Source organism: Muscardinus avellanarius (genome assembly GCF_963383645.1).
Source record: "Muscardinus avellanarius genome assembly, chromosome: 16".
Lineage (NCBI taxonomy): Eukaryota > Metazoa > Chordata > Mammalia > Rodentia > Gliridae > Muscardinus > Muscardinus avellanarius.
The window spans coordinates 56,291,248-56,316,743 of record NC_137802.1 but is presented as its reverse complement, the minus strand read 5'-3'; the positions used below and the strand labels follow the sequence as shown (position 1 = coordinate 56,316,743).

At 44.3% G+C, this 25,496-nt stretch overlaps 1 protein-coding gene and 1 pseudogene across 2 annotated transcripts in view; one reads left to right on the top strand and one right to left on the bottom strand.

Moving 5' to 3' along the window:
• The window catches only part of MYL4 (myosin light chain 4), a gene marked incomplete at its 3' end in the record, with an annotated part of 45,023 nt that extends 27,822 nt beyond the window's left edge, over nucleotides 1–17,201 (bottom strand). Inside the window, exon 1 of the mRNA XM_080712162.1 lies at nucleotides 17,134–17,201. The remainder of the gene's footprint in view (nucleotides 1–17,133) is intronic.
• A 1,257-nt stretch (nucleotides 17,202–18,458) lies between these two features.
• On the top strand, nucleotides 18,459–25,496 carry LOC308275741 (large ribosomal subunit protein eL39-like; annotated as a pseudogene). Its single transcript has 2 exons — nucleotides 18,459–18,529; nucleotides 25,331–25,496. The product of its transcript is annotated as a large ribosomal subunit protein eL39-like (transcript).

The window sequence follows — 25,496 nt, the reverse complement described above, 5'->3', positions numbered from 1 at the left end:
GTGAGGTGTGAGGATGAAGAGTTTTTAACCCTAACATGGGGGAGCCGCCAGCCTACTATCTCTACTGGTCGACCCCTGTTCGTGGGTCAATATTTCCTACAGGTCGACGACTATGCCTGGGTCAGTATTCTCTATTGCGCAGACACTCCTGGCCAACGCAGCTTCTGGGTCAATCTCGTCTTTATTGCGCCGACACCAACTTTGTTTTTCCAGAGGTATTTATACACAGCTACAGGTCAATCAACATTCTCATGCTACCACCACCAGAATACAATACAGACCAATACAAAACACATCATTACAGATAGGTCAATCAGTACCGTCGTGTCATCACCACCTGATCCTCTCTCAGACCTCTGAACTTTCCATAACCCCAAACCTTGTTGACTCTGGGCGAAGGACAATCAGCTAAGTCAGAGACGCCAATCTAGGGGAAGGCCTTAATGGCTCCCAACAAGGCTGAGCCAGGAGGATCGCACAGGTTCGAAGCCAGCCTCAGCTATTTAGTGAGGCTCTCAGAAACTTAGTGAGACCCTGATTCCAAATAAAGTATAAAATAGGTCTGGGAATATAGCCCGGAGGTAGAAAGCCCCTGGGTTCCACCCCTAGTACCACAAAAAATAAATAAATAAATAAATAAATAAATAAATAGAGCCAGGCGTGGTGGTGCATGCTTGTAATCCCAGAGCTTGGGAGGCTGAGACAGGAGGATTACAGGTTCAAAGTCAGCCTCAGAAGCTTTGTGAGGCTCTCAGCAACTTAAGGAGACCCTGTTTCCAAAGAAAAAATAAAATAAGGCTAGGGGTATAGTCCAGATGTAGAAGGCCCATGGGTTCCATTCCCAGTACAAAAAATGAATAAATAAATAGCCAGATGTGGTGGCACACGCTCATGATCCCAGCATTTGGGAGGCTGAGACAGGAGGATCACATTTTGAGGACAGCCTCAGCTACTTAGTGAGGCCCTTCGCAACTCAGTGAGACCCTGTTTCAAAATAAAGAATAAAAAATAAGGCTGGGGGTTTTAGCTCAGAGGTAAATGCCCCTGGGTTCCATCCTCAGTACTGCAAATAAATAAATATAAATAAATAAATAAGTGGAGCCTGGTAACCACGCTAAAACAGATCAAGGAAAATATCACAAGAGTTAATGAATTTTCTTAACTTGGACATGTGTATTTTGAAACCAATGTGCTTTCCTTCAAGGTCAAATCACTGTGTGTGTGTGTCACTGGGGATGAAACCCAGAGGCATTCTACCTCCGAGCTGTACCCCCAGCCCTATTTTACTATTTTATTCTTATTTTGAAACAGGGCCTTACTAAGTTGCTGAGACTAGCCGTGACACTGTGATCCTCTTGTTAGGCTCAGCCTCCCAAGTCCTGGAATTACGAGCATGCACCACCATGCCTGGCTCAAATGAATCTTCCTAAAATTAATAAAGCAGGCTCGTCAATTTGCCTGTAAATAGTAAAGGAAAATAATTTTTGATACTAGATTTTTCTTTTTTTGTACTGGAGATTGAACCCAGAGGCTTTCTTCCTGTGATCTGCATCCTCTTATTATTTACTTTGAAACAAGGTCTTGCTAAGTTGCTGAGACTGGCCTCAAACCTGTGGTCCTTTTGTCTCAGCCTTCCCAGTGGTAGGATTACAGGTTTGCATCACCATGCCTGGCACTGGAAAACTTTTAAGTATGCCTGGAACAACTTAGGCATAGGAACTTACTTTTTCAATTGTGAATTTTACAATATCTAAATAAAGGTTAAATATTTCTGATGAAAATTTAGAATCTAAATTGAGATTTTTCTATAAGAGCGAAGTATACATTGGATTTTAAGCACTTAGTACAAAAAAAAGAATAATAGATCTAGAACCAGGCATGATGGCACACACTTGTAAACCTAGTACTTGGGAGGCTGAGACAGGAGGATCACAGGTTCATGGCTAGCCTCAGCTACTCAGTAATATCCTGTTTCCAAATAAAATATAAAAGCGGGGCTTGGTGGCACATGCTTGTAATCCCAGCATTTGAGAGGCTGAGACGGGAGGATCATGGTTTGTGGACAGCCTCAGCTACTACTTAGTGAGGCCCTTTGCAACTCAGTGAGACCCTGTTTCAAAATAAAGAATAAAAGCTGGGCGTGGTGGCGCTGAGGCCCTTGAGTCCCTAAAATTCAAAGGTAAAGGCAAAAAGGAAGTGGAAACATTAGACACCTTTCTAAATTTCAAAACTGGGTGTGGTGGCACACACCTGTAATCCCAGGGGTTGGGACTCTAAAACAGGAGGATCGCAGGTTTGAGTACAGCGTCAGCAACTTAATGAGAGACTCAGCAACTTAGCAAGGCCTTCCACAACTTGGTGAGACTCTGTTTCAAGATGAAAATAAAATAGGAGCCGGGCATGGTGGTGCATGCTTGTAATCCCAGTACTTGGGAGGCTGAGACAGGAGGATTACAGGTTCGCAGCCAGCCTCAGCTACTTAGTGAGGCCCTCTGCAATTTAGCGAGACCCTGTTTCAAAATAAAGGATAAAAATAGGGCTGGAGGAGCTGTGTGTTGGTGGCGCACGCTTGTAATCCCAGCATTTGGGAGGCTGAGACAGGAGGATCGTGGTTCGTGCACAGCCTCAACTACTTAGTAAGGTCCTTTGCAACTCAGTGAGACCCTGATTCAAAATAAAGAATAAAAAATAGGGCTGGGGGTGTAGCTTGAAGGTAGGATGCACCTGAGTTCCGCCCCCAGTGCCGCAAAAAATATATATATGTATATGTGTGTGTGTGTGTGTGTGTGTGTGTGTGTGTGTGTAGCTAGGGTATAGCCCAGAGGTACAATGGCCCTGGGTTCCATCCCCTGTAGCACACTGAAAACTTTAAGGAGCACGACAGCAGTAGCGCTCAGCACACTTTAACTCATCCCCTCTAACTCCCTTTCCTGGACTGCCCCTCGGAGGTGGGGACTGGGCTACCTCAACGCTCAGCTGCAATGGCTGCATCCCACTCGGTGCTGCAATCCAGGTAGTGCCGCTGAGTGACTTCTCTGCGAACGGAATCCTGCAAGGAGGATGCCAGGAGGCCCAGCAACAGGAAGGTCAGAGTCAGCCTCAGCGGCCACAGCACAAGCCAGGCGGCAAGGCAGCTGCGCTGGGCAAAGCCATTTACTGTCACAAAGTAGAGAGAGCAAGTCATAACCTCACCGGTCATCCACCCTGTGTTCTCCCAGGTGAGCTGCCAGCTGCAGGGCCCTCCAGAGACCCAGAGAGAGGTGACTTGCCTGGTGTCACACTGCGAGTCATGGCAGAGCAGGCCTGCGATCAGAACTCAGAACACTACCCTCAGCAACTGAGGGGGTCGGCTCCCTAGGAGATAAGGAAGCTAGAGAAAGCATGGCCCCGCGAGACTGTGAAAGACCCTGGGAGACTGCCGCCCACAGCATGGGTCATCTCTGTAAGGAAAATGAGATGCATCCGGGCTACCCCCCCATCTCTGTTTTTTTATTCTTTTTTGGTGGTACGGGGAATGGAACCCAGGGGCCTTCTACCACTGGGCTACACTCACAGACCTATTTTGTATTTTATTTGGAAACAGGGAAGGTCTCACTAAGTTGCTGAGAGCCTCACTAAATAGCTGAAGCTGGCTCCGAATCTGTTTGATCCTCCTGTCTCAACCTCCCAAACTACTGGGATTACAAGCGTGCAGGCTGTATTATTTATTTATTTATTTATTTATTTATTTATTTATTTATTGGTGGTACTGGGGTTCCTGGAAACCCTTCTACCTCCGGGCTACACTCCCAGACCTATTTTATATTTTTATTTGGAAACAGGGTCTCTTAAGCCAGCGTGGCTTGCTTCAAACCTGCGTGATCCTCCTGTCTGCCTCCCAAGCGTGGGGATTACAAGTGTGCGCCACCACGCCTGGGTTTTTTTTTTTTTTTTTTTTTTTTTTTAAGCAGAGTCTCACTAAATTCCTGAGGCTGTCCTCAAAATGGCAATCCTCCTGTCTCAGCCTCCCAAGTACTGGGATTAAAATCATGCACCACCATGCCTGGCTTATTCTTTATTTTGAAACAAGGTCTCACTAAATTTTGCAGGGTCTCACAAAGTAGCTGAGGCTGGCTGCGAACCGTGATCCTCCTGTCTCAGCCTCCATAGTACTGGGATTATAAGCATGTGCCACCATGCCTGGATGAGGATGTGCTAAAAAATTCTGTCTAGGTTTCCCTCTTCACCAACTTCCTCTTTGGCTTCCTGAATTCTGACTTCCTCTCTAGCACTAGCGACTTGTGTTACAGTGACTTCCCTGTGGTCTGTCTCTGGGCGTCTCTGTAGCACTTACATCCCCAAAGCCACTGACCTTCCTCTCCTCTCTATCATCTGGAGAGGATTCCCACCAAAAAAGAAGTTCTTTGTTTCTCCCTCCTCTAACAAGGTTCTAAGCAGACCTTATTTTTCTCTCAATAAATTACAGAGCAATAGATTAAGCACAGATTATATTCCAGTCTGAGTATATACCATAGTTGCTTTGAATAAACTTTGTTTCAAATAAATTTGGGTGCTAGGGGATAAGCTAGGCTTAAGATAATACAGTCAAGCCAGGCTTTGTAATCCATACCTGTAATCCCAGTACTTGGGAAGCTGAGACAGAAGGATCACAAATTCAAAGCCAGACCTAGCAATTTATTAAGACCTTGTTTCAAAATAAAAAATATAATATGGCTAGAGGTGTATCTCAGAGGTAGAATGCCTGCAGGTTTAATCCCTAGTAACCACCCCCCCTCCAAAAAAAAAAAAAAAAAGAGAGAGAGAGAGAGATAACACAGTCGAAGCCCAGCATGGTGGTACACGTCTATCATCTCAGTACAGGAGCTGAAAAAAGAGAATGGCAGTTTCAAGGACAACCTCAACAACTTAGTGAGACTCTGTCTCAAATTAAGAAATGAAATAGGAGTGAGGGTGTAGCTCAGAGATAGAATGCCACTGGGCTCAATCCCCAATACCACCCAAAATAATAATAATAATAATAATTCCCCTGAATCTGTAGGATTGGTTCCAGGGTCCTGGGCAGATACCAAGTCTGCCCTTTGTATAAAATGGTGGACTCTAGACCTACAACCTAGGTATATCCTCCCTTATACTTTTTTTTTTTTTTTTTTTTTTTTTTGGTGGTACTCACTCCCAGACCTATTTTCTATTTTCTATTTTATTTGGAAATAGGGTCTCTTAAGCCAGCTGAGGCTGGCTTCGAACCTGTGCGATCCTCCTGTCTCAGCCTCCCAAGAGCAGGGATTAAAGTGTGCGCCACCACGGCCCAGTTCCTTCTTTTTTGTTTTAAAACAGGGCCTCACTAAATTGCAGAGGGCCTCACTAAGTAGCTGGGCCTCAGCGCCACCGCACCCGGCTGTCCTCTCTTATACTGTAAAATCACCTACCTGGGCGTGGTGGTGTATGCTTGTAATCCCAGCATTCAGGAGGCTGAGACCAGATTGTGGTTCCCTGACAGCCTCAGCTACTTAGCGAGGCCCTTTGCAACTCAGTGAGACCCTGTTTCAAAAAAAAATAAAAATACTAAAAAACAGGACTGGGGGGTGTAGTTCAGAGGTTGAATATCTCTGGTTTCAGCCCCAGTACTGCAAAAAAAAAAAAAAAAAAACCATAAAATAAAATCACCTCTAGGGGCTGGGAGTATAGCTCAGTGGTAATGTCTAAGCATGCTTAGAGTTGCCCGCACGTGTACACACACACACACACACACGAGGTGCTGGAGGTATAGTTCAGAAGTAGAATGTCCCTGGGTTCAATCTCCAGTACCCCCCCCCAAAAATACCCCTAGATTACCTATAATAACTAGTACAATAGAAATACTATGTAAATAGTTGATCTACTGTATTGTTTAGGGAATATAATACAATGTTTAGTATATAGATATTTTTATCTAACAAGCATTTACGTTCATTCTGAGGAAAAAGAGACAAGAGCCAGTACAATTAATTATTCCATTTCTTCTTTTCCTTCTAAGTCTCTACATTGGAAGCAGCCTTCTGGTTAGATTCTGAATGCCTTCAGGAGAAGGAATTGGGTAAGAATAGTTCTCACTCTAAATTAGTAACTCAGAACTGCTTTAATTTCCCAGCTTTTTCATATTCAACTACCGAGGATCCTGGGATAATGCAAATTTAGAACTGCCTAGATTCCCTAGCAGCCAGAGGCACAGCCCCTACAGTCTCTCTTCCAAGTCACATAATCCTCAGCTGTTGGCACATCTTTCTCAAATTCCCTTCTCATGAGGTTACTCTAGCTCAATCACAATCGGCCGCTCCCTAGGTCTATTTTATCAAGTCTAAAGTCACCAGCTTGGAACTCAAAGCTTGTGTGTGTGTGTGTGTGTGTGTGTGTGTGTGTGTGTGTGTGTGTTACTGGGCACATGCTTGTAATCCCAGCATTCAGGAGGCAGAGACTGGAGGATCACAGTTTGTGGATAGCCTCAGCAGCTACTTAGAGAGGCCCTTCACAACTCAGTGAGACCCTGTTTCAAAAATGAAAAGACGAACCGGGCGTGGTGGCACACACTTGTAATCCCAGCATTCGGGAGGCTGAGACCGGAGGATCTGGGTTCGCGGACAGCCTCAGCTACTTAGTGAGACCTGGTTTCAAAGTAAAGAATAAAAAAATAGGGCAAGGGGTGTAGCTCAGAGGTCAAATGCCCCTGGGTTCCATCCCCAAACCCGCAAAAAAAAAAAAAAAAAAAAAGAATAAAAATAGGGCAGGGGGTGTGGCTTGGAGGTCAAATGCCCCTGGGTTCTATCCCCAGACACACACACACACACACACACACACACACACACACACACACACACACAGAGAGAATAAAAAATAGGGCAGGGGGTGTAGCTCAGAGGTAGAATGCCCCTGGGTTCCATCCCCAGACCTGCACACACAAAAAAAAGAAAATGGGGCTGGGGTGTAGCTTGGAGGTAGAATGCCCCTGGGTTTCATCCCATCCACAGTACCGCAAAGAAAACAAAAAGAATAAAAAAAAAAAAATAGGGCTGGGGGTGTCTCTCAAAAGTAGAATACCCCTGGGTTCCATCCCCAGTACCACAAAAATGAATAAATAAATAAATAAATAGGAATGGGGGTGTAGCTTGGAGGTAGAGTATCCTTGGGTTAATCCCTTAAAAAAAAAAGACATTTCATGCCCCTGGAATGCAGAGTGCAAAGGGGAGGTTGGGGAGACAGGCTGAACCAGGAGGAAAGGTCCAGACCTGTGAGGGCCTTGTAAGAGGAGTTAAAAAGTGTGGGCTATACCTAAGGATACTGGGAAATCCTGAGTTTGAGTAGTTAGGGCTGGGTAGAGAGGGAGTTCTAACATGACTAGACTTATTTTTAGAGGTAGGAAAGACTAGAAGCAGAAAGATGAAGGTATATGTAGGAAGTAAAATTGGCAGTTCATTGTGTCTAGATGTTGAGGTTGCTGAGAAGCAAATATGCCATTCCACGATATGCTGCTTTGGTGTATTGATAATTTTAGTCAAAGATGCCGTGTGTGTGTGTGTGTGTGTGTGTGTGTGTGTGTGTGTGTGTGTGTGTCAGAGAGAGAGAGAGAGAGAGAGAGAGAGAGAGAGAGAGAGAGAGAGAGAGATTGAACCAAAGGCTTGTGGGTGCCAGATAAGCACTCTATCACTGAGCTATACCCTGACTTTCTTTTTATTCTTTTCTTTGGGAGGAGGGGTACTGGGTTTGTTGTTGTTGTTGTTGTTGTTGTTTTGGAACCCAGAGGCTTTCTACCTCTGGGCTATACTCCCAGACTTTTTTTTTTTTGAAACAGGGTCTCACTAAGTTGCTGAGAGCCTCACTAAGTAGCTGAGGCTGGCTTCGAACCTGTGCGATCCTCCTGTCTCAGCCTCCCAAGCGCGGGGATTACAAATGTTTGCCACCACGCCCGGCTAAACAATCCTTTGTGTGTGTGTGTGTGTGTGTGTGGTACTGGGGGGTGAAACCCAGGGGCTTTCTACCTCCGGGCTACACTCCCAGACCTATTTCATATTTTATTTGGAAACAGGGTCTCATTAAGTTGTTAAGAGTCTCACTAAGTAGCTGAGGCTGGCTTCGAACCTGTGTGATCCTCCTGTCTCAGCCTCCCAAGTGCAGGGGTTACAAGCGTGCGCCACCACGCCCGGCTCAGGGTACTGGGGTTTGAACCAAGGAGTGTTCTACATCCAAGCTACAACTGCCAGCCTTTTTTTTTTTTTTTTGAATTCTTGTTTTTGAAACAGGGTCTTGCTAGGTTGCTGAGAGTCTCACTAAGTTGTCAAGAGTGATAGCAAACCTGTGATCCTTCTGTCTCAGCCTCCCAGGTACTTGAATTACAGACATGCAGCGCTCTACTTGGCTCTTTTTTTATTCTTGAACATAGGAGACAAAACTCCTATATGAAAGATGCCCTCCCTATGCCAGAAGAAAGGTGCCCTCCCTACACCAGGAGAAAGACATTCACCAGAAATGGGGAGTCAAGGCTGAAAGAAACCTGTACAAGGTTTGTACTGTCCTCAGTACCCTTATCTTCCTGTTACTTTTCCACAATTAACTGCTCTAGCCCATCCCATTTGTCTGGTCACTGAAAGTCACATAGTTGCAATTTACTATTTTTTTTATAGTACTCAGAGGCATTCTATCTCTGAGCTATACCTCCAGCCCTATTTTATTCTTTTATTTTGAAACAGGGTCTCACTAAGTTGCAGAGGGCCTCAACTGCTGGCGCTGGCCATGAACCTGCAATCCTCCTGTCTCAGCCTCCCCAGAACTGAGATTACAGGCATGTGCCACCAAGCCTAGGTCATAATTTGCTCTTCTTTGTCCATGGTAATATATCAATGATGGGTTCTAACTGCTTCTTGTGGTCTTTATTTTTGTTATGAAGAGTCCCACATACATGTAAAAATTACTAAATAAAATGTGCATGCTTTTCTCCTGTTAATTTGTCTTATGTTGGTTTGTGTGTGTATGGTACTGGGGACTGAACCCAAGGGCATTCTACTTCCAAGATACACCCCCAGCCCTTTTATATTTTTTGTTTTGAGACAGGGTCTCAGTAGGTTGTTGAGAGTCTCACTAAATTGCTAAGGCTGTCCTCGAACCTGCAATCCTGCGGTTGCAGCCTCACAAGTACTGGAATTACAGGCATGTGTGTCACCATGCCCAGCTATATCTGATGTTAGTTTAAATCTTAGTTCAGCCAGAAACCCAAAGAGGATAGAGGAGAAATTGTGCCTCTACAATTAAAGAAATGAAGCAATTTCTGGTTTGGGCAATGGAAAAGACAGTGCTCTCTCAACTGGACTAAAGCCTATCAGGGTGGAGAACGAAGCTCACATGGTGCACGTCGTACCTGGGAAGCCTCCAGAGATGGCTAGTTGGCAGTTAGGCATTTGGAACTCTACACAGTGCTCTGGCTAGAAATATAAATGTTTAGAACGACTTGTATATAAGAAACCAAGGCCACAAGAATGGACAGGTTTGCCTAGAAAGAATATGCAGGTTTATAAGAAGGCCTAAAACAGTCTCCTGGTGGTACTCTAATGTTCAAGGGGCTGCAAAGGAAACTGACAAAGAACAGAGGAATAGAAATAAAACCAGGAGTGAGTGTGCAGTGGAATACACCTGTAATCCCTGTACTTGGGAGGCTGGAACAGGAGGATCACAGGTTCAAGGCCAGCCTCAGCAATTTAATAAGAGCCTGTTTCAAAAAATAAATAATTGCCAGGCATGGCGGTACAAGCCTGTAATCCCAGTATTTAGAAGGCTGAGACAGGAGGATTACAGGTTCAAAGTCAGCCTCAGAAGTTTTGTGAGGCTCTCAGAGACTTAGGGAGACTCTGTTTTCTTTTTTCTTTTCTTTTCTTTTTTCTTGGTGGTACTGGGGGTGGAACCCAGAGGCTTTCTTCCTCCGGGCTATACTCCCGGACCTTTTTTATATTTTATTTGGAAACAGGGTCTTACTAGGTTGCTGAGAGCCTCACTAAGTAGCTGAGGCTGGCTTCGAACCCGTGTGATCCTCCTGTCTCAACCTCCCAAGTGCGGGGATTACAAGCGTGTGCCACCACGCCCGGCTAGGAGACCCTGTTTCCAAAGGTAGAAGGCCCATAGGTTCCATTCCCAATACCAAAAAAATAGATAAATAAGTAAATAAATAGCCGGACATGGTGGCGGACGCTTGTAATCCCAGCATTCGGGAGGCTAACCCAGAGGATCTCGGTTTGGGTACAGCCTCAGCTACTTAGTAAGGCCCTTTGCAACTCAGTGAGATCCTGTTTCAAAATAGGGAATAAAAAATAGGGCTGGAGGTGTAGCTTGGAGGTCAAATGCCTCTGGGTTCCATCCCCAGACCCACAAAAATAAAAAATAATAATAATAAAAATAAATAAATAAATTTAATTAAATAAAAAATAAGCTGGGTATGGTGGCACATGCCAAGTACAATCCAAGTACTTGGGAAGCTGAGACAAGAGGGTCACAGGTTTGAGGACAGCCTCAGCCATGTAGTGAGACCCTCAACAACCTAGTGAAACCCTGTTTTGAAACAAAATATAAAAAGAGCTGAAGCTGGGCAAGGTGGCGCACGCTTGTAATCCCAGCATTTGGGAGGCTGAAACCTGGAGGATCGCGGTTCGCGGACAGCCTCAGCTCCTCAGTGAGGCCCTCTGCAACTCAGTGAGACCCAGTTTCAAAATAAAGAATAAAAACTAGGGCAGGGGGTGTAGCTCGGAGGTCGAATGCCCCTGGGTTCCATCCCCAGACCCGAAAAAAAAAAAAAAGAGCTGAAGATATAGCTCAGAGGTAGAATTCCCCTGGGTTCAATCCCCAGTACTACAGAATAAATTAAAATAAGTAAGGAAGCAGGGTGTGGTGATGTATGCCCGTAATTTCAGTACTTGGGAGGCTGAGACGGGAGGATCATAGGTTTACAGCCAGCCTCCGCAACTTAGCAAGGTCTTCTACAATTTAGGGAGATCCTGCTTCAAAATAGAATAAAATAGGCCTGGGGTGTAGCTCAGAGGTAGAATGCCCCTGAGTTCAATCCTCGGTACCACAAAAAATAAATATAAATAAAAAAACACATAATAAAAAAGACTGGGGGTGTAGCTCAGAGGCAGAATGCCCCTGGGTTCTATCCCAGGTCCCAAAAAAGGAGGAGGAGAAGGAAAGGAACTATGCCTTCAGTTCTTTTTATTTTTTTATTTCAAAACAGGGTCTCACTAGGTTGTTGAGGGTCTCATTGAGAAGGAGAAAAAGGAGGAGGAGGAGGAGGAGGAGGAGGAGGAGGAGGAGGAGGAGGAGGAGGAGGAGGAGGAGGAGAAGGAGGAGGAGAAAAACAGGAGACTTGACATGAGGGAAACTAAAGGAAAAGGAAAATGTAGCTGAGAGGAAGGGGCCCACAGTGGTGGGGGAACTTCAGTATCAATATGAGGAGGACATAAGGCCATATCCAGCAGCAACAAAATGAGGGTGCAGGCATGGGGGAAGAATTAAGAAGTAAAAAAGGAGTAGGTCCACTTCCTCTAGGCTATGCTTCCTGGGACCTGCCCCTTGCCAATAACACCACATGTAGCTTTCTGAGCAGCTCCCCCAGTGCCAGCCTCCAAATTTGACTGAATATGAAATTGCTCAAGAAGCAGGCCAAGGAAAAGAAATAATTTGTCACAGGGGGAATAATGCGTATTGTAACTCGGGTCCACTTACTGGCTAAAGACTATTGGATAATGGATGACAGCAGGATGCTCAAGTGGTTGCTGGATGGTGAGTGTAAGTAGGTCAATTAGGAACAGAGCAGGAAGTAAAATGCCCCAGCAGATCTCATCGGAGTGCTTTAAACCCATGGACGAGTAGAAAACCACAGTACTAGACATTAGCTTGGTGAGCAACTGTCAGAAAAAAAGATGTTCCTTTTAGGAGGGAAAAATGCTTTGGGAAAATTCTAAGGTTTGGGTTTTTTGTTTTTGTTTTCTTCAGTACTGGGGATTGAACCCACAGGTATTCTACTCCAAGTAATACCCCTAGCCCTATTTTTTTTTTTTTTAATTCTTTGGGTTGTTTGTTTGTTGCAGTACTAGGGATTGAACCCAGGGGCATTCTACCTCCCAGCTACACCCGGCCCTATTTTTATTCTTTATTTTGAAACAGGATCTCACTAAATTGCAAAGGGCCTCACTAAGAGGCTGAGGCTGGCCACGAACCTATGATCCTCCTGTTTTAGACTCCCAAATACTGGGATTACAAGCATGAGCCACCATGCCTGGTTTCAGATTTTTTTTTTTTTCTTTGTATGTGTGGTGCTGGGGTTGAACTCAGGGGCATTCTATCTCTGAGCTACACCCTCAGCCCGATTTTTTATTCTTTATTTTGAAACAGGGTTTCACTGAGTTGCAGAAGGACTCACTAAGTAGCTGAGACTGGCCGTGAACACTGATCCTCCTGTATCAGCCTCCCAAATGTTGGGATTATAAGCATGTGCCACCACGCCTGGCTCGATTTCAGGCTTTTAAAATGCTAATTCTAGAAATATATTTTCTCATAGAGTATCATCTTCCTATATTTAATGTTAGATATATATATTGTGTTTGTTTGTTTTTGCGGGTCTGGGGATGGAACCCAGAGGCATTTGACCTCCAAGCTACACCCCCTGCCCAATTTTTTTTTTTTTTTTGGTGGTACTGGGGTTCCTGGAAGCCCTTCTACCTCCGGGCTACACTCCCAGACCTATTTTTACATTTTTATTTGGAAACAGGGTCTCCTAAGCCAGCGCGCGCGGCTGGCTTCGAACCTGCGCGATCCTCCTGTCTCCGCCTCCCAAGCGCGGGGATTACAAGCGTGCGCCACCACGCCCGGCCTCTATATTTATATTTTTAAGAAGGTATTCTACATTTATTTTATTTTAAAAAAACAACATTGCACAAGCTGGGCGTGGTGGCGTACACTTATAATCCCAGGACTTGGGAGGCTGAGACAGAAGGATCGCACAGGTTTGAAGCCAGCCTTCGCTACTTAGTAAGACTCTCAGCAACTCAGTGAGACCCTGTTTCTAAATAAAATATAATATAGGTCTGAGAGTATAGCCCAGAAGTAGAGGGCCCCAGAGTTCCATCCCCAATCCCACAAACAAACAAAAAACACATTTGCATAAGTACAAGACTTGGGTTGGTAGCATATTATGTAAAAAAAAGGATTCAGTTTGTAGAATGTATTATAAACAGTGTCATGTGACTGATAAAAGTTGTAAAGACAACTTTAGCCTGCTTGCTTCTTTCTTCCTTCCTTCCTTTCTCTTTCGCCCCCCCCCCACCCTCTTTTGCTCTTGGCTTGAACCTGGGAGCATTCTGCCTCTGAGCTACACCCCCAGCCCTATTTTTTATTTTTTGAAACAGGGTCTCATTAAGTAGCTGAGGCTAGCTGCAAACCTGCGGTCCTCCTGTCTCAGCCTCCCTAGACCTGGGATCACAAGCCTGCACCACCATGCCCAGCTAGCCCAGTTTAATAAAAGCACCTAGAAAATAAAACTGTCCTACTACATTCTGAATGATCAGGGTAAGTCCGGATATTAAAGTTAAAAGGGTCAGATTTAAGGTGGGCATGGTGGTGCACACTTGTAATCTCAGCGCTTGGGAGGCTGAGAAAAGAGGATCACACAGGTTCAAAGCCTGCCTCAGATACTTAGTGAGGCTCTCAGCAACTTAGTGAGACCCTGTTTCCATATAAAATATAGGTCTGGGAATATAGCCTGGAGGTAGAAAAACCCCTGGGTTCCACCCCCAGTACCACAAAAATAAGTAAATAAATACATAATCAAGTGAGTCATGCCTCTTACCCATACTTTCCTTTCCAGGCTTTCTTGTAACAGGCTCTCTCATTTCATACTTAGCATGGTACATCACTTCCAAAGATGGCTCTACAATCTCTCCCATAACACATGCCTTTTGCAGTGTTACTTTATTACTCTTTGCACCAAAAGGTGAGCATGGTGGTGCATTGCTATGATCCCAGCTACTCAGAAGGCTGAGGCAAGAGGATTTCAAGTTCAAGGCCAACCTCAGCAAGTTAGCAAGATCTTGTCTCAAAATAAAAAGGGCTGCAGATGTAGCTCAGTGGTAGAGTGCCCCTGGGTTTAATTCCCAGTACCATAAACACACACACACACACACACACACACACACACACACACACACAGAAAAAAAAAAGATGTAGTCTATTTTTCCTCCTTGTGACCCAGTCTGACCCTGTGTCTTACTTTGACCAACAAGAAGTGATGGATTTGACTTACAGACCTAGGCCTTAAGGGAACTCACAGACTCCATCTTCATCCAGTTGGTTGCCAGTCAAGAGCCTGGGGCCAGCCAGGTGTGGTACTTGGGAGTAGGAGACAGGGGGATTGCAGGTTTGAGGACAGCCTCAGTGACTTAGCAAGACCTTCTGCAACTTAGTGAGACCTTGTTTGAAAATTAAAAATAAAGTAGGATGGGAGTGTAGCTTGGAGGCAGAAGTCCCTTGGTTCAATACCCAGTACCACAAAACAATAAAAAGAGGCCAGACCAATGACAGATGTGGAGAACTGAGGTGTCTAGCCAACAGCTAGTACCCAGGCCCTGGACCCTCACTGAAGCCATCTTTCAGCCTTAGTCAAGCCAAGAGTGGTAATGCTTGATATCAGTGTGACCATTCAGGATGGTGATCCCTAGCTACATAGGTCTTTTGAATCTTTGAGCTATGGCTAGAACACCTGAAAAATATTTTTATTTTCTTTTTATTTTTAAACTTTTATTTTTTGTGGCAGTGAGGATTGAACCCAGGGACATTCTTCCTCTGAGCTACACCCTCAGCCCTATTTTAGTTTTATTAGGAAACAAGGACTCCCTAGGTTGATGAAAGTCTCACTACTTGCTGGCACTGTCCTCAAACCTGAGATCCTCCTGCCTTCAGCCTCCAAAATACTGTGGTTACAGGCATGCGCCACCATGGCTGGCACTTTTTTTTTTCTTTTTTTTTTTTTTTTGCAGGTCTGGGGATGGAACCCAGGGGCATTTGACCTCTGAGCTACACCCCCTGACCTATTTTTTATTCTTTATTTTAAAACAGGGTCTCGAGCCGGGCGTGGTGGCGCACGCTTGTAATCCCAGTATTTGGGAGGCTGAGACCTGGAGGATCGTGGTTCGCGGACAGCCTCAGCTACTTAGTGAGGCCCTCTGCAACTCAGTGAGACCTGGTTTCAAAATAAAGAATAAAAAATAGGGCAGGGGGTGTAGCTCGGAGGTCAAATGCCCCTGGGTTCCATCCCCAAACCCGCAAAAAAAAAAAAAATAAATAAATAAATAAATAAAATAATAAAAAATAAAATAAAAAATAAAATAAAACAGGGTCTCACTAAGTTGTGGAGGGCCTCACTAAGTAGCTGAGGCTATCCATGAACCACGATCCTCAGGTCTCAGCCTCCCGAATGCTGGGATTACAAGTGTGCACCACCATGCCCGTTTCAGCTGGCACATTTTTAATTTCATTTGATTTAATTAATTATACTCTAAATAGCAAATGGCTATTGTATAGGTCAGCAAAGAAGTCTATTCCCACTCTAAGTCTTCCAACATAATCTTGCTAAAAGAATAGGCCACAGGGCAGTTAAATGAGTTTAGCATTTCCCCTTCATGGGGTCACAAGTACAGAACAACATTTAGAGATGGCTGATGAAGGATATAGGCCTGACAACTGGTGTCGGGGAAAAAAAGTGTTCCCTCCAACATCACCCAAAGGAAGAGAGTGACCCACTCTGAGTTCGTTTTATCTGATTACAATGTGGGAAGCAAAATTTCCAGACAGTGGAATATATCATGAGACCCACATCTGGCCTAGAGAAGTCCTGAATAGAAAATTAATCTTCCATGATGGCGCACACTTGTAATCCCAGCATTTGGGAGGCTGAGACAGGAGGATCGTGGTTTGTGGACAGCTTCAGCTGCTTAGTGAAGCCCTTTGCAACTCAGTGAGACCCCATTTCAAAATAAAGAATAAAAATTAGTGCTGGGAGTGTAACACGGAGGTAGAATGCCCCTGGGTTCCACCCCCAGTACTGAAAAAAAAAATTAATTTTCAAAAACGTTTTTCCTCATCTGCTGAAAACCACTATTAATTAATTTATTTATTTATTGTGGTACTGGGGATAGGGGGATAGAACCCAGGAACATTCTACCTTTAAGCTACACCCCCAGCCCTATTTTTTTTTTTTAATTCTTTATTTTGAAACAAGGTCTTACTAAGTTGTGGAGGGTCTCACTAAGTAGCTGAGGCTGGCCTGGAACCTGAGATCCTCCTGTCTCAGCCTCCCAAGTACTGGGATTACAAATGTATACCACCATACCCGGCTGAAAACCACCATTTTTAAAATTTATTTATTTATTTACTTATTTATTTTGTGGTACTGGGGATGGAACCCATGGGCATTCTATCTACCTTCAAGCTACACTCCCAGCCCTATTTTTTATTCTTTATTTTGAAACAGGTTCTCACTGAGTTGCAAAGGGCCTCACTAAGTAGTAGCTGAAGCTGTCCTCAAACCAGCATCCTCCTGTCTCCGGCTCCCAAATGCTGGGATTACAGGTGTGCGCCACCACACCTAGCTTGAAATCACCATTTTAAAAGTTACCTGTTCACTCTTTTGGGATTGGGGGAAGAGGAAAGCAGAAAGGAAATTTGCAAGTGTCTACTATGTGTAGTAGATGCATCCACAAATGCATCTAATTCTCTCTTTTTTTAATTATGCAAGCAGAAGCCCAGAGAGGTTGTAATTTGCCTAACGACATAAAACTAGTTAGTGCCAGAAATAAAACTCAATACCAGGCCACTGGATTTCCAATACTACACTCTTTTCCAATCTTACCAGACAGCCTCTTCTACCAAGAATAACAATTTCTGGTTTTTGAGATTTTCTGTCATCTGGTCACATAAGTAACAATTTCCAGCTAATGCCTTTAACTCTTTACCAGACTGATCTCGTTCTCCTTTCACTTATTCTATCCTTTCTTTTCTTCCAGTTCTACCCATCCTTCGAAGCCCAGTTTAAGTCTTTTTCTCATCTTAATCTCACCTGACTTCATTTACAATGGACACCACATAATGTATCACTCTTTGTTACATTGCTCTTCCCTTAAATAGACCGTAATTTCCAAGAGGACCGGCCATCCTTTATGTTCGGAGAACTGCGATGCTCCCAAATTCCTCCTCCATTACCCCCCGGAACTGTAAACAGGTACTTCTGGAATGGATAATGATCTGAACTTGAAAGACAGACACTTCTTGGTAAAGTCAAACTCTATAGTCTTTTACCCTTTGCTCAATCTACCGCACACCGATTAATCCAGAAATGAGGAGTAGCGAAGCGAGACGGCAGAGGCGCCACGTAACGCTCCCGGCCCGCCCTGCACGCCACGCCCAGCCCGCTGGTGGCCGACTGGGCGTGGCCCGGGCTAGCGCGGCGGATTGGGCGTGGCCCGGGCTAGCGCGGCGGATTGGGCGTGGCCCGGGCTAGCGCGGCGGATTGGGCGTGGCGTGCGCGGGAGAAGGCGTGGCTAAGAAGAGGAACCTACGCGTGGGGTCAAACTCGGTAATTTCCGGTATCCTTCGACAACTTCCGGCAACGGTCTCCGGCCCGGCCGACGGCTCTCGGGTTCCTCCGGCATCTCTCGGGCCTTTCCGTCTCGCTCCCGCTCCTAACTCTTTGCCTCGGGTATTTCCGTGTCCCGCTCGGAGGTCCTCGGCAATCGCTCGGCCTCCCCCATCCCCCGGTAACGGTCGCTGGTGAGTTTAAATGAGCCGGGGCTGGCCGGGCCGGAGCCGCTACGGGGGGGGCCTGAGGCGCTGCAGAAAGTGGGCTTGAGCCTCAAGGATGACGGTCCTGCAAGAACCCGTCCAGGTAATGGTAACCTCTTCTCGGAGGCCCGGCTCGCGCCTGGGTCAGGAAGCAGCGCAGGGCCACATCGCGGCCTGCTGCGGCCTAGGCCCCGCCGCCCTCCCGCCTCGGCTCCCGCGGGTCCCGCCCGGCCGCGCCCGCCCCCAGCCGCGGCACCTGGGGCCCGCGGCACTCCGCCGGCGGTGGGGGCGTGCGGCGGCTGCGCTCCTTCCCGGGGGAGGCCGCGTCCCGCCAGCCCCTCCTGCTGGAGCGGGGCCCGGGGGCCGGGCGGGATGGGGGCGGCCGACGCGCCCAGGTGCTCTCTGGCCTCGAGGATGATTGAGACGCACCTTTGAACAGGGCTGGCGCGATCTTCATAATGGTGGTGCAAGTTTGCGGGTTTTTGTTTTTTGTTGTATCGGAGAGGGGGGGGGGAGGAGGAGGGTAGACTCGGCATTTTTAATACTAATTTCTGTTTGGGTAAACCGACTTCATAGCCCCGGTTGTCTTTCTCGCCCAGTGGATCTCCCACTACACAATGATGACCCGAGAAGGGAGCTCAAAGAGGCCCAGGCGCCTGAGGTGCAAGATCCTGCACAAGGAAAGGGGGTTGGAAGGGCACATCTGGGGCTTTCCATCACCTGGAATGGGGATCGGAGCATTTTATTGTGCGTGAGTATTAGGCATTCAGGAAATGAGAGATAAATGATGGTTTTTCCATCCATTTCACTGGCCTTGCCACACCAAGGTATGCTTTGACGCAGACAGTCCTCTGTTATCAGGGAAGAAACCCTGTTGGATTTTAAGTGTGTGATGCAGTGCCAAGTCGTTTTCCTTCTGCCATCTGGAGAAACTGAATCTTTTGTCCTTTGGTGATGGACCAGGTCTGGAAGACCTTCATCCCACTATACGATCTTTACTTGATCAGAAGAGTTGACCTCTGTCAACTGCTGTCGTTGAGTAGTAGACTTCATTTTGAAGTTATAAAGCAACCCCGTTTTAGGAATTTCTCCATATTGCCCTTAGTAGGCCTGAAATATCAAGGGCTAAATATTTTTATACATCACTACTTAAGTATTTTCTTAATTTTTCTTCACAGCAGGAAATACTCAATTTTTCCTAGTTTGGCTTCATCTCTAGCTCTCTACATGTAATGGCTACTTGTGTTGGAATTAATATAATGCAGGATTGTATCCTAGGAAATTTACCTGTTTGTAAGTTGTACCAGTTCTTCCAAAGTTATTTCCTTCCACCTTTAAAAAAAAAAAAAAAAAAAAAAAAAACTGGCATAGAGGCCCTTTGAAGGTTTTTTTGAAACCTCACATGAAATTAAATGGATAAGCAGATTACTTAAGTTATTTAATTTCTGCTTCATGTTCTTGTAATTTTGTCCTAATGACTCATTCTTTTTCCTTTCTCTCTATAAAGGGCTTCTAAAGCAATAATGTAGCTGCATTGGTAGCATGTAACCACTATTTAATAGTAATTTCAACCTGTACAAAAGTATGGAAAAAACAGAAATATGTAGTCTATTCCAGATAGTACGTGTCAGTTTTCATATATTACCCTAAAGTACTTAGCAATAATACATTAGATATTTTTAAGGCTTAAAAGTCAATTTGACCTGGGCTGAGACAGAAGGATCACAGGTTCAAGGACAGTCTCAGCCGGGAGTGAGAATCCAATTGACCTAGCAAGACCCTGTTTCAAAGTAAAAATAAAAGAGGGCTGAGGGTGTAGCTCAGATATAGAACACCTCTAAATTCAATCCTACACACAAAAAAAAAGGCAAGTTTGTCCCTCCTACCCTTTCTTGTACTAGCTTTAATAGCTTTGTTTATTACATTTTGGGATGATAATAAGTTTTAGGATATGAGTTGAGCCCAGCGTGGTGGTGCACGCTTGTAATCCCAGAATTTGGGAGGCGGAGACAGGAGGAGAGCCTCAGCTACTTGGGCCCTTTACAACTCAGTGAGACCCTGTTTCAAAATAAAGAATAAAAAATAGGGCTGGGGGTGTAGCTTGGAGGTAGAATGCCCCTGGTTCCATCCCCAATACCGGAAAAAAAAAAAAAAAAAGAGTGTGAGTTAAAGCTTCACTGGCTGGAAATAATGATGAACATGGGGGAAAATTAACAAGGAAGAGAATAAAAATAGAACAGATAAATAAGATAGTCTTAAAAAATATGACTTAGTCCTATATTTGCAAAGAGAGAGTAAGTTGGAAAAATGTTTCCTTTCTTGAAATGCATCAGGTTTCATGGTATTACTAGACATAGGAAAAAGTTGGCAGAAAAAATGAGCAACTATTTTGCTTCCTGCCTTTTTTTTTAACGTTTTAACATGGCATAGCCAATCTGATGTGCCATGTATGTTTAAATATAAGCACCTTCAAAATTACATCTCATGGAAAATTAAAACTTTATATTTGAGTCTTAAAAATCTATATATTTCATATTATGAGGCAGAAGTTCCACCAGGTCAGGCCTGGTGGCACACCTCTATAATATAGTACTTGGGAAGCTCAGATAAGAGGATCTCCGGTTCAAGGACTGCTATAGCAAGAACCTGTGTTAAAACAAGAAATTAAAAAAAGGGCTGGGGGATGTAGCTTGGAGGTAGAATGCCCCTGTATTCAGTCCACAACGCTCATACAAAATCAGTTTGATGAGCAATATAGTAATTGGGTGCTACACATACAATATCGTTTTAGGGCTCGTTAGATAGTGAAGTTCTGCCGGGCATGGTGGCACACGCTTGTAATCCCAGCATTCTGGAGGCTGAGACAGGAGGATCTTGGTTCGCGGACAGCCTCGGCTACTTAGTGAGGCCCTTTGCAACTTAGTGAGACCCTGTTTCAAAAATGAAGAATAAAAAATAAAGCTGGGGGTGTAGCTAGAAAGTAGAATGCCCCTGGGTTCCATCCCCAGTACTGCCAAAAAAAAAAAAAGATAGTGAAGTACTTTTGGCTTGGTATGATAAGGTGTCCACAGATGTATTTAACACTGATTCAAAGAGTACCATAGTTAGCTGTATGAGAAATGTAATGTAAACAGTATTATTAGAGATGAAAGTAATTTAGGTTAAAGTAGTGGTAGAGTAAGAAAGAAGTAAATAAATTCAAGAGAAATTTTCAAGGCTGGGGGTGGTGGCACACACTTGTAATCTCAGTACTGGAGAGGCTGAGCGGGAGGATCACAGGTTTGTGGCCAGCCTCAGCTACTTAGTGAGGCTCTCCACAACTTAGTGAGACCCTGTTTCAAAATAAAGAATAAATTTAAAAAATAAAGGGCTGGGTGGATAGCTCAGAGGTCAAATGTCCCTGGGTTCAATCTCCAGTACTGAAAAGAAAGAAATCAGAAGTATTGGGAGGTAGAACCAATAAGACATGAAAATTGATTGACTGTGGGGATAGGACGGGTATCAGGAATGATTTAAATTTGGTGGTGCCATTTAAACACCACCGGCGATGGTGGTCGATTTGAAGAAGGACAACTTATTTTGTTCAGAACCTGAGTGTGGTGAAGCATGCCTGTAATCCCAGTACTTGGGAGGCTGAGACAGGAGGATTAAGGTTGAAGGCAAGGAATCCCCTAATAATGTAGTGAGACCCTTTTCAAAATAAAAATTAAAAAAAGGCTGAGGGTGTAACTCAGGTGAAATGCTCTTGGGTTCAATCCCCAGTACCACACACACACACTGCTTCAAACATATTAAGTTGGAGATATTTGTGAGACTATCAAATAGAGGTATGGGGATATAACTCCTACTATTATGAGGGTTCTAGTCTTGCTGAGAAGACTAAAAATGCTTACCAAGCCAGGCGTAGTGAGCACGCTTGTAATCCCTGTGCTTGGGAGGCGGAGACAGGAGGATCGCGCAGGTTCAGAGCTAGGCTCGCTTGGCTTAAGAGACCCTGTTTCCAAATAAAAATATAAAATAGGTCTGGGAATGTAGCCTGGAGGTAGAAAGGTTTCCAGGAATCCCAGTACCACCAAAAAAAATGCTTACCAAGCCAGGCATGGTGGTGTGTGCTTGTAATACCAGCATTTGGGAGGCTGAGATAGGAGGATTGGGTTTCGTGACCAGCCTCAGCTACTTAGGCCCTTTACAACTCAGTGAGACCCTGTTTCAAAATAAAGAATAAAAAATAGGGCTGGGGGTGTAGCTTGGAGGTAGAATGCCCCTGGGTTCCATCCCCAGCACTGCCCCCCCCAAAAAAAATGCTTACCAAGAAAAAATGAGTAATGTTGCAAATCAGTATGTATCTGATTGCACAGATAATAATAAAGTCATTCAGGAAAGAGAGAGGTCTGTGTAGGCCAGAAAAATGGGAACGGCTTCTTGAGAGAGCAGAACTTAAAATTTAAGAAGATGCAAGAGTGAATCCTTAGAGAACAGAAAAAATATTCTTGGCATGAAATGGAACAAGCAAAAGCCCCAAGACGATAATGTCATTTAGGGAAAAGAGAACAGTAAAATATTGTAACCTTGTCTAGAATGGGAATTGAGAACAGGAAGAGGAAGGTTTTACTAGCCAGGTAGAATCAGGTTATAGGAAACTTAACATTTAGGTTGAGTTTAGGCTTAAATGTATTGGGAGTAAATAGTTATTACATAAGCGAAAGAGTTTTTGAGAGAGGAATTATGTAATGAAAGCACTGCTTTGGGAATGTTAATCTGCTGCTTTTGGCAAGGAGAAAAAAATACAAGAATTAGGTATGTAAACTAGTAGAATAACCCAGTCACATGGTAGTGTACACCAGGGTTTCTTCATTTTGGCACTGTTAACATTTAATGTGATGGGGTGAGGATAGAGCAGGAAGGTGCTCTCTGCAGTCTTTTGACGCATCCCTGGCTTTTACCCACCAAATGTTTCATTTGTGACTTTGCTAAATGGAGGGGGGTGCTGCCCAGATTGAAAAACCAGTGACAGAGACCTAGAAGTTAAATTATAATGTATTGTATGAAAATTCCATCGTGGTATTTGGAGAGGTTTTTTTTTTTTCCCCCTCACAGCTTTTTATATCATCTGAAGGTTTTATCATTCATTGCTGTCTTTTTTTTTTTTTTTTTTGGGTGGTGCTGGGGATGGAACTGAGAGGCTTTCTACCTTCGGGCTAAACTCCCAGACCTATCTTGTATTTTATTTGGAAACAGGGTCTCACTAAGTTGCTGAGAGCCTCACTAAGTAGCCGAGGCTGCCTTTGAACCTATGCAATCCTCCTGTCTCAGCCTCCCAAGTGCAGGGATTACAGGCCTGTGCCACCACGCCCAGCTCAGCCTCAGCAATTTAGTGTGATTCTATTTCAAAATAAAAAAAGGTCTGCATATAGCTTGGAGGTAGAATGCTTCTGGGTTCAATCCCAAGAATCCCCACCACCCCAAAAAAAGGCAACTATTTTCTTTTTTGGCAAAAAGAACAAAACAATTTATAATAGTCACATTTAGCAGGTCTATAATCCCAGTACCTGGGAGCCTGAGACAGGAAGATCACAGGTTCAAGGCCTCTGAGCTACACTCCCAGCCCTATTTTTTATTCTCTATTTTGAAACAGGATCTCACTAAGTAGCTGAGGCTAGCCATGATCCTGTGATCTTCCTATCTCAGCCTCCCAAATACTGGGATTACAAGCGTACATCACCATGCCTGGCTCCAGCCTCAGCAATTTATGGAGACCCTCAGCAACTTGGCCTGTGTCAAAAAGAAAAGAGCTAGAGGTGGAGCTCAAATGTAGAATGCCTGTGTCCTATCCCCAGGATCCAAATAATAAGAATAATCACGTTTAAGTCCAAGTACAGTCTACAGAGGTTTGGGCTGGGTGTGGTAGCCCATGTTTGTAATCCCAGTACTTGGGAGGAGGCTGAGACAGGGGGATCACAGGTTCCCAGCCAGCCTCAGCTACTTAATAAGGACTTCTGTAACTTAGTGAGACTGTTTCAAAATCAAGAATAAAATAGGGCTGAGGGTGGAGTCCAGAGGTAGAATGCCTCTGGGTTCAATCTCCAGTACTGCTAAATGAATAAATAAAGCCGGGCGTGGTGGCACACGCTTGTAATCCCTGCGCTTGGGAGGCAGAGACAGGAGGATCACGCAGGTTTGAAGCCAGCCAGGCTGGCTTAAGAGACCCTGTTTCCAAATTTAAAAAAAAAAAAAAAAAAAAAGTATAAAATAGGTCTGGTAGTGTAGCCCGGAGGTAGAAGCGTTTCCAGGAACCCCAGTACCACCAAAAATAAGTAATAAATAATAGTTCATGTTTAAGAATATCAAGTAAAAGATTTTGCAACTTAAACTGTTGGTTTAGCTTTTAAATTAATACATCCAAGGACTAAGCCATTATTTTAATCAGTGAGATTTCTCTTAAACATTTTGTTGGGGGTAATATTTCTCTGTTTGGCTTCTTAAGTTGCATTTTAGCAGCATTTCATTTATCTGGCTTCAATTTGTAGGACTCTAGAGGTGATTCACCGAGTGCTATCTTTTAGGGGGAGGCCCGCAGCAACAATTGGGTAGAGGTAGGTGAATAACTAGGAAACTGATTTTAGTTCTGTTCATCATCAGCTACTAATTTGTAATGCCTTAGAAAATAATCCATTACTCACTCCACACACACACACCCCAGAGAGACACTATCACTCAGGAATTGAGAGGTGATTAATCAGAATTAGGATGGAAGCTATATGTGAGGTTTTCTAGGCTGCAAGTTAATTTCCGGTTTTCTAAAAGTTTGAATTGGCCAACCTCACTCTCTCTGATACTCCTTTTTTTCCCCCCCAGTACTGGGGATGGAACCTAGGGCATTGTGCCTCTAAGCTACACCCTCCAGCCCTATTTTTCATGCTTTATTTTGAAACAGGGTTTACTCTGAGTTGTAGAGGGCCTCACTAAGTTGCTGAGACTGTCTGCGAACCATGATCCTGCTGTCTTAGCCTCCCAAATGCTGGGATTACAAGCGTGCGCCACCATGCTCAGCTTCATAAGAAGGTTTTTGTCAGGGAAGAAGACATAAGGATGTTAGAAAGATGATAATGGCAGCTGCTAAATTTTATTGCATAATTATTTGGTATGTGCCTAGAAATTTTAAATACTTTTCCTGGAGTCTTAACGTTTGAAATGAAGAGACACCCAGCACTGCAAGAAAGTAAGATAAGTAAATAAATGAAGAGAGTTAAGACTTTAGAGTCATTAAGTTACTTGCCTCAGACACAACCAGATGAGGGGTTTGATCCAAGACTCTCTATTTAGTCTTACATTTCCCAGTAGGACAATTGTGCTTGAGGAAGGTATTCTAAGATAGGATGAGTTACAATGCAACTTACAGGCAGAAAAACCACTTAACAGAGTATTTGGAAGTTTAAAGGAGTCCTTTTTTCTACTATCTTGATGTGTGCTTGACTTTATTCCTGGAAAGGTCTTCTCACAATACTTCCTGGATCAAGAGAGTCCTAGTGAAGAAATAAAAGCAGAATTGTCCCATTCTCCAATGGATTCGGATGAAAACTGGTAATAAAACCAGGTACAACTCCAAGAGGAGACTTTGGAGAAAAACCAAGTTGGGTCTAAGGAATTGCACATGA